We start from the raw sequence: 9,072 nt of genomic DNA, 5'->3' as shown, positions 1-9,072 counted from the left end.
AAAAGGTCAAGAAACTAAAATAAATACATATAAATAAAACAAAGACATATCCATACGCTCACTGTTGTGGGTGCAGAACAAATTAAATCCAAACAGGATCATCATGATAAAGGTGGCCTTATGCCCTTTAGAAACTTTGTCTATTGGTTATGAATATGCTTGTTATACAACTATTATTACTAATAGTAATAATATTATAAAAAAATAACCACGATAACAATATACGTTATTATTACTATTACCAGGCCTCAACCTTGTTTTAATTTTCTCGAGAGCGCCAGCCCTGATAACAGTTCAGTGAGTGAAGGAATCACTGAGCATTGAGCAAGTTTCCTCGCAATGAGAGTCTCCGCCACCAGATTCGCCGGTGATTCAGTGATTCACAGACCACACAGCAGTTCCCCTGCCGGCCTGTGGGGTCGCTGCTGAGCTTAACTACTGAACTGAGAAATGAACGAATCAGCTGGGGAAGTGATTGGATTCAGTTCGTTCACTCAAATGATTCGTTCATTTGAACGAATCGTTCATGAACGACACAACACTAATTTCTCGTGGCTCGAGTTTATGGGGCGTTTGGGGACAGTAGAACCAAAACAGCTTAGCTATGTAAGTTAGTTTGCTAACTTACGGAGCTACTTCATGACGCAGATTAGTCCATTCATCATTAAATTATCATACAATGCAAAGAACAAATGCTGTGTTCAGATGATGTGGTAAACTATTCATCTACATGTTGTTCTTTCTTAGCTATTCATGTGATTTTCTCTATCATTAACAGGGTGGTGAGCTTCCTGAGGGCTTTGAGGATAGTTATCCTGGTGCGTGTCTTTCGTCTGGCCTCTCAGAAGAAAGATCTGGAGAAGGTCACTAGAAGAAAGGTGAGGATCTAAATGGGTGCTGGCCATCATTCTTTTATTTTAATTAAATTATATCAATTATTCATATAGATTCTAATGAAATGTTAAACTTAATTACAGTTTGATTATTTCATCATGATTCAGAGAGAATTAAATAAAAAAAATAAACATTTTGATGTATTTAGAAATAGGTTGGAAAATTATTAAAATCCATAAAAACCTTTTAAAATACACCCAAGTTACTGTTTGTATGCCGATTTGTGGCATTTGTGAATCTTGCAGGTATCTGAGAACAAAAGGCGGTAACAAAAAGGATGGATTTGATTTGGATCTCACCTATGTCACAGGTTGGGATGCTTTACCTAATTATGTAATCTTATTTTAATCTAGATTTTCTGCTTTTGGTTTGGGATCCAATAGTTAATGTTTTTGCAGTGTCTTTTCCCTCACCTGGAAAGCAGGCACTCTACAGAAATCCCATAAAAGTAAGCTTAACAATTAAGAAAATAAAATAAAACTGAAAAGTCTGTAGAAGGCAATTATTTTAGCTGAATTATTGATTTAAACAGATTTTTATGTAACAATGTTACAATTTGCTGTATTTAGGAAGCTGCCATATTTCTGGACACAAAGCATCCCGATCATTACAGAGTTTACAATCTCTGCAGTAAGTTAGATCATGAAAAACCTGGAAAAGTCAAGGAACTTGAAAATAGTCATTTTCAGGCCTGGATAAGTTTTGGAAAAACAAAAAACAAAAAAAAAAAACAAAGTCAAAGTCAAATTTACTCTTTGTGATCTTTGTGTTTCCATTTATTGACTCCGTTTATCGACTCCGTTTATCGACTCTGTTTATCGACTGAGAAAAGCTATTTAAAAAATAATTTGATAACTTGATTGGAGTTTCAGATGAAATATAACTGTAAATTCACAGAGAAAAATCTAGGTGTTTAGGCTGTAATTAAGCTCTTGCTCTCTTCCACTCTTTGGGAAGCATATTGGTTATATATGCAAGTAAATTACCAGTAATGGTGACAAGAAGGCAACATTTAAACAGATGCATTTAAAAGCTGTTAAAAAAATAAAGAATCTACACAATATAGACACAACCTAAACATATTCCCTGACAGCCAGATATATGCCAAATTAGTTTATTTAAAAATTGATTCTGTTCAAAGTTTTAAACAGAAGATTCTATATCATGTTTGATGAAAGTGTGAAATACTGTTTACAGGTTAAACATTAGAAATGTTTATCAGTGTTTAAAATGGGCCTGAGCTGATTAATACATCAGTGCAGAGTGAAGTAATTTAGCCCTACATTATGGAGCGCTCAGAATTTGACACATTTTATTATTGAAGATTGTGTCTTAGCATTGCTTAAATAAATGTTTTTTTTTTTAATTATTTAAATATATTTAATGTAAATATAGGCCTACTATAATCAGTTTTGATATACATTCTTGTCTACTCTGATGTTTTAAACACGCTATGGTCATTAAAATGTGCTGCGAAAGCATAGAAAAGGCACAGAAAATAATTTAAATGTATAGGTTAACACTATTTGTAATCTACATGTGTATACATATTTTACCCTTGTTTTCTTTTTTTCCAGAGGGAATTATAAAATAAGCTAAAGACTTTCATGTTTACTACAACTTAATTATTAATCATGTACCAGTGTTTTATAGCAAATGTAACCAAAAAATGTCCCACATTATGTGTCCCAGGTTATAATTTTTTGCATTGTCAGCGATACCAGACGCACATTCACACACACAATGGAAACATGAACAGCTAGACGTGCTAATGAAACGTAAAATACTACTGCTTTTACTACTGTTGATGTTTGGTGCAGCCATCTTGCGTTCTGAACTTGTGGGTTTATTCCAGTTAAAATGTTCTACTTAGAACTTGGAAATTTCCAATTCTGAATTCCTACTTCAGATGGAATGCAGTATAAGGATTCACATTAGAGCTCGACCCAACCTGCCCCATACACTGTCATTTTGAGCCAAAGCCCGAATTAAACCTGACATTTTTTGAGTAAGTAGAGCATTAAAACTGAGCTTTTAAAAAACATTTTCGTTCTGTTTAGAATGAGTGAAGAATGAATAAGACCTATTATTTAAGAAAAATATTATTAATTATTAGGAACAGATCTCCAAAAGATTATAACATGAACAATGCAAACAATGATCCAAAGGCCTAAACATTAGGCTACAACAATGTCTGAATGACTTTCCTCTAATCTAGTATAATATAACATGGTTTAAGAAAATAAAATAAATTATTTTATAATTTTATTTATATTTCTTTCCCATTTTCTCCCCAATTTACACAGCCAACCCACTCGTTAGGACTCCCCCTATCACTAGTAATGCCCCAACACACCAGGAGGATGAAGACTAGCACACTCTTTCTCCGATACATGTGACGTCAGCCACCGCTTCTTTTCGAGCTGCTGCTGATGCAGCATTGCCAAGCAGCACATTTGGAGGAAAGCGCAGCGGCAGGTGAAGTGCGTAATATGGACAGTGTGCACTTTGCACTTGTGCAACTTTTTTTTAAAAACAGTTTGATTTGTTTCTGCTATATTTTGATTCATAGCTTTATATAAAATGAAAATAACTTATAACTATATTATTTTCTTTAGCCCAAGGAACCTGAGGAAAGTGGTGGGAAATCTCGAGCCAGGTCAGACCTTGGGTTGGGTTTGGGCAGAGAACCTAAGCTCTTATTCACATATTGAACTTTGTGTTATTGTGTTCTCAGTGACATGTTGAACTACACTGCCAGTTTGAGGGAATGTCATTGCCATCCACTGCAAAGGAGGCAAAGGTGATGCTGAAGTTTTCACTGATTTAAAGACATCATCAATGTTTTCTATATGTATTTGATTTGATTTTTAGGTTAACCCATCACCATAATTGTTCAGCTGAATGTCTAAAGCCATATCCAAACTGGATTCACTTATTCATTTTAGCTGAGGAGGTTTTTTTTTTTTTCTTCCTTCATGGCACGGATATGTCAGGGTATAGCAAATCTCAGGTGCATGCTTTATACAGCAGTCAAATTCAGAAGGTGAACCACATGACTCCTCAGAGGTGCAGAGCTTCTCTCAGCTTAAGGCAAGTGATTGTGTAGCATAGCCTGTTGCCTACATACAGCTCTGAAAAAAATAGAGACCACTTAAAAATGATCAATTTCTTTGATTTTACCAATTTTTACCAAATTGAATATAATCAAGAGGAAGATGGATGATCACAAGCCATCAAACAACAAACAAAGCTGAACTGCATCTTTTTTTGGTATTTCAGCTGTTTATAATTTTCTGCAAATAAATGCTCTAAATTAAAATATTTTTATTTGGAATTTGGGAGAAATGTTGTCCATAGTTTATAAAATAAAACAGCAATATTCATTTTACTTAAACATATACCTATAAATTGCAAAATCTGAGAAACTTGATTCAGAAACTAAAGTGGTCTCTTTATTTTTTTCTAGAGCTGTTTGTTATGAACATGTTACTGTATTTCTGTATTTATTGTAAGTTGGTTATAGTATTCTTATCACATGTTTTTGATGGGGAATGCAATATGTAAAATGATTAGCTGCTCCCACCTGAGTCATTTAAGCAAAGAATACTGTATTTTCCTGATGTCATGAAGAAAAAATGCATTACTCCATAGATAAAGCTAATCGCTTCACAATAGGGTTTATGTTGGGTGTCTGAAGTTTGCTCTGCAGCTTAACTCCGTGGGTGATCCAGCCAAAATCTGCTGGACACTTATAGCCACTTTGTTAGTCCTGGGCAAAAATCAATATGCAGTCACTTCTAACTGCAGTTAGTTGTCTCAAATAGATTTGCTTACGAATTGACTTGACTTGAATTGTGTGACCAATATTTTACTCTCCATAAAAGCAGAAAATGTTTGTTGCATAGCTACAGTTTGTACTTCTGTACTTTTTATAGAGAAGTGTTACACGGGGGGTCATAAACCTGAAGAAACCTAAAGCAATTCTGTTTGAGAGAGTTGTTTTAGGCAGGTGTGTAAGACTTTAGGTATACAGTTCACACATGACTTTCCTGGTGACTGCAACAATCAGGGGAAACAGTGAGGAAACTAAAACTAGCAAAAGTATTTAATCAAGATTTTGATTAATTTTACTGTCTTTCTGTTTTTATTGTCTCTCCATCTCTGCTACAAATGAAAGGCTTAATCTCTGTTTGGGAAACCAAACCATGGACACAGAACACAGTTAATTAAATGGAATTCAATGTTAAAGATACAGTACTAATAATAATCACTGCTGAAATGGTTCCCACTTCCTGCTAAGGTGCTGCTACATGGCTACTGTGTTGTGTTCCTAGCTGATTTCTGTGCAGTTGTATTCCAGATGGTTGCTAGGGTCTTTAAGGTGGTTGTCGAGTGGTTACTCTGGTAACCCGTTTAACAATGAGCCAAATATATTTTGTACCAAATATAGATGTAGAATGTTGTACAATTTTAAGATCTTTTAATAATCGCATGAGGTTTAGTAAATTTCGACAGTAGACGCTGTATTTTATTTTTCATATTGTACACTGTTTATGCTTATGCCCGGCTGTCCTCTTCTTCTTCTTACGTATGTAGTCTCATAGACGGCAGGGGTGCCAGACTAAAGAAACAAACACACAATGGCTGACCAGCTGAATTTAAGTTAAAAGAAAATGTGTTTGTAATGTAATATTTGATGAGGGCCCTTTATCAAAGCATTTCGAATCAAGTCAGCTTGAGAACTGTTTTTTTCTGTTGCAACAGGGCGCACGGGTACGATGGTGTGTACATGGTTGATTGACAGCGTTTAGTTTGAGAGTGCGCAGGTACTGTATTTCTCCTGAGGTGAGGTGAATGTGTATGTATATATTCAGTGTGTCAGAACTGCTCCTTTAGTTTCTGCTGTGCTCAGTTGAAGACTGAGATCAAGTAGTTAAACATACAGCTCTGGGGAAAAAAATGGTTTTCATGCATCTTGGCATGTTCTCCTCCACCAGTCTTACACACTGCTTTTGGATAAGTTTATGCCATTCCTGGTGCAAAAATTCAAGCAGTTCAGTTTGGTTTGATGGCTTGAGATTATCCATCTTCCTCTTGATTATATTCCAGAGGTTTTCAATTTGATTTTTAAGTTTTTTTTTTCCCCCAGAGCTGTATGTCTGCACTCTCCTACAAAAGTATGAAACACTGAGGCCAATTGATTTTTTTTCTTCTGCTCTAGTGAAAACATTTTGGTGTAACAAAAATATAATTTAAAGATGAATATTGAAGACAAATTGGTAAGTTCGGACAAAAGCTGAATTGTTGACCTTTTGTCTCCTATTCATCTTTTAATGTCAAACCCAATTTGTTTTCAGTCTAAAGCAGAAATAAAGAAATGAGACTGACTTATCAAGTACTTTTGGGGGACAGTGTATGTTTAGGGGCTGTTTCCTGTGTAGTTCCAATTAAAATCTGCAGTCAGTCTGCTCCTTTCAGAGTGACTGCACTGTTATGTATATTGGTTATGTAATTTAATGCTCCTGGGCATTGCTGTGTTTGTTGTGCAGGTGTGGGAAAGGGCAATGGCAGTGATCTGAAGGTGCGGATCATAGTGAAAAGAGAGCAGGTGTTCCAGTGTGTCTGTGCCACGCAGACGAACTGTAGGGTAAGCTAACTTTTAAAGGTTTTCTACAGTATAAAACTGTATTTACTTCCTCATAGTCAAATGACAAGAATAGTTTCAGTACAAAAAAGTGAAAAACTGTGAACCTTAAACACAGTGGTTTCCTAATTAAAACCAGAGCTATATGGCATATCCAGAACAGACATGTGAAGTGGGCTAATCCCACAACCCCTAAATGATTTAGTAGTTTAGGGTGATTTCACACCTACTTTTTTTATTTGTCAAAATAAACTGTTCATATTTACGTGTAGTGCTGTTTGTTTGGACATGGATGAGCACAGTAATCACAACTGCAATGAGACTGCTGAGAACTGTTGGTCTGAACTCTGAATTGGTTGGTTTGTGATGTGAACATGATCTGAACTTGATCCAACCCATCTGTCAAGCATACTCTGTCAGTTTTAAGATGTGGAGTCAGTCAAATGAACACATGCCACCTCTGCTGTTGTTCCATGTTAAACTGCACAGAAATCTGTTTACTTTCTTGCTCCCAGCCAAGACAGCTCTGACCAACAACCAAAGAGATTACAAAGATTGTTGTGACTCATTTTGGTGAGCTTGAATTTTATCCTCTGTTAAAACAACAAACCATGAGGGAAATGCTCCAAGAGAATCAATTAATTACCTGACTTGGACCAGAGCAAACAAACTATAGTGTGAAAAAACAGCCTTACATACACTATTAAAAGATTTTGTACATACATACACTAGTGAAAGTGTTTGTGAATCGGTATCATCTTAACCCCAAATCATATTTTAAATATGTACTAAAGAACAACTTTTAAATATTCAATAAGCTCATAATATTGAACCTTTAAAGACAGTAGCAGCCCACTAAAAACATAAATCACATTGTAATTGTTGGGAAAGGTCTTTCAGATGTTTGTCTTATGTTCCTTTGTGTTTATTTTACTGTTCGCTCATATACTGTGTTCTCATATTTTACCAGCTGTTCCCAGATACTGAAAACAATGCCGTGGTGATCAGCTTTCAGGAAGGGCCAGTGGTTTGTGGTGATGTTAAGGTCATGTTTGAATCCAGGGCTGTAAGTTCCCAATCTATTGTAACGTAAGAATGATTTTATGGACATCGTTTTTTCCAGTTGTTTGGCAAAATGTTTTTTCTCTATTGTTCTCTATGCCCAGGGTCTTCCAAAGGGGTATGAGGACTATCCTTTCTATTTCTGGTTCAACACTTCATTTGTAGAGAACAACAGGTGAGGTTTTTGCTGTCCATTGTCCTCAGAAGCAGACACTGGCTTTGTTTACCTACCAGGTTTTAGATTTTATATATAAAAATGCCAGGCCACTTAATTCATTAATTAGAATATTTTGATATTTTGTCCCCTCTCAGTTTAGTAACATTACTGCTTTCAATGTAAAACGAAAAATCATATGGACTGCTGCTTGAATGCAATCTATAATGCTTTGGTCCCAAAACAGGCTCTATCTGTCAAGGGAGGAACTGGACAACCCACGTAAGTCCAAAACCTGGGACATCTACAAGGAGGACTTTGCTGTGACCGTGTCTTTCAGTGACCCTGCATTTATGTAGCAGACGACACTTGCTTGTGTATCTCAACTAAAACCCTTAAGCCCTGCACAAGGTCTAAATCTTTGCTCTAATGTAGGTTTTCACACACTTATAAAAGGCGAGTGATGTTTAGGGATTGGATTCGGGCATATTGTGCCCCTAAAGCTATAGCTATAGCTATATAACCTCAACTTTATGTCCATCCCCCATCTTCACTGTAAGAGCTTTTTACTGAGCCGTGCATACACCACAATATTATGCATTTGTTTGTCAAATGTTTTTTTGTCTTTAAATGAAGACAAATGTTTGTGTCAGTTTAGCATATTAAGCCTCCAAAATGTAAATCTTACTCTTTAAGCTTGAGTGTACATCAAATAAAGCAATCGAGGCTGCCACTGTGAAATGGTCAATGGTTATGTGTGCAGAAACATGTTTTTGTAGTACACATGTATTGAAATAAATACTAATGTCTCTGTAACACTTGTCTGTCACTTTTTTGAATTAACAACTGATCTGGGTTGCTGAATTTCTGCAATTGTTTTAAGGATAGATCTGATTGACTTGTTTGTTTTGAAAGTCACCAAAAGTCTGGTCTTACAGGTGGGCATGCAACTCTAAACTCTTTAGAATCAGCAGTTTTAGAGGTGACCTTTTTCAGAAGCGCTGTCAGTGCCATTCTCATATAAAAGGCTTACAATCAAATCTCAAATGTGCAGCTTATAATAGTAAATAAAATAATGTACTATGTAATTGTGTAGAACACAAACTGTATAAACACAAACTTTAATTCTAGAATTGATATACACTATCTGCTGCTGTCAGTACAAATGGATGGCTGGATCAAAAATCAGAGGGAAAATATTAAACTGGGGATTCACAAAAATGCTTTTTCTTAAGTTCTTAAGTTTATACTTAACTTAAGAGGTCTGTTTTGGTTATTTTTCTTAATGTTTATTTTGTACCAAAAATTCCAAAAA

The 9,072-nt window shown here is 35.6% G+C and overlaps 1 long non-coding RNA gene across 1 annotated transcript; it reads left to right on the top strand.

Moving 5' to 3' along the window:
* Nucleotides 1–6,599: 6,599 nt before the first annotated feature.
* LOC125793112 (uncharacterized) lies at nucleotides 6,600–8,573 on the top strand. Its single transcript, XR_007432695.1, has 3 exons — nucleotides 6,600–7,607; nucleotides 7,708–7,778; nucleotides 8,005–8,573. It is a non-coding gene; the product is annotated as an uncharacterized LOC125793112 (long non-coding RNA).
* The last annotated feature ends 499 nt before the right edge of the window (nucleotides 8,574–9,072 follow it).

Source organism: Astyanax mexicanus, chromosome 2 (genome assembly GCF_023375975.1).
Source record: "Astyanax mexicanus isolate ESR-SI-001 chromosome 2, AstMex3_surface, whole genome shotgun sequence".
Classification (NCBI taxonomy): domain Eukaryota; kingdom Metazoa; phylum Chordata; class Actinopteri; order Characiformes; family Acestrorhamphidae; genus Astyanax; species Astyanax mexicanus.
The sequence above is the reverse complement of the archived record's forward strand: the minus strand, read 5'-3'. Positions and strand labels throughout refer to the sequence as shown.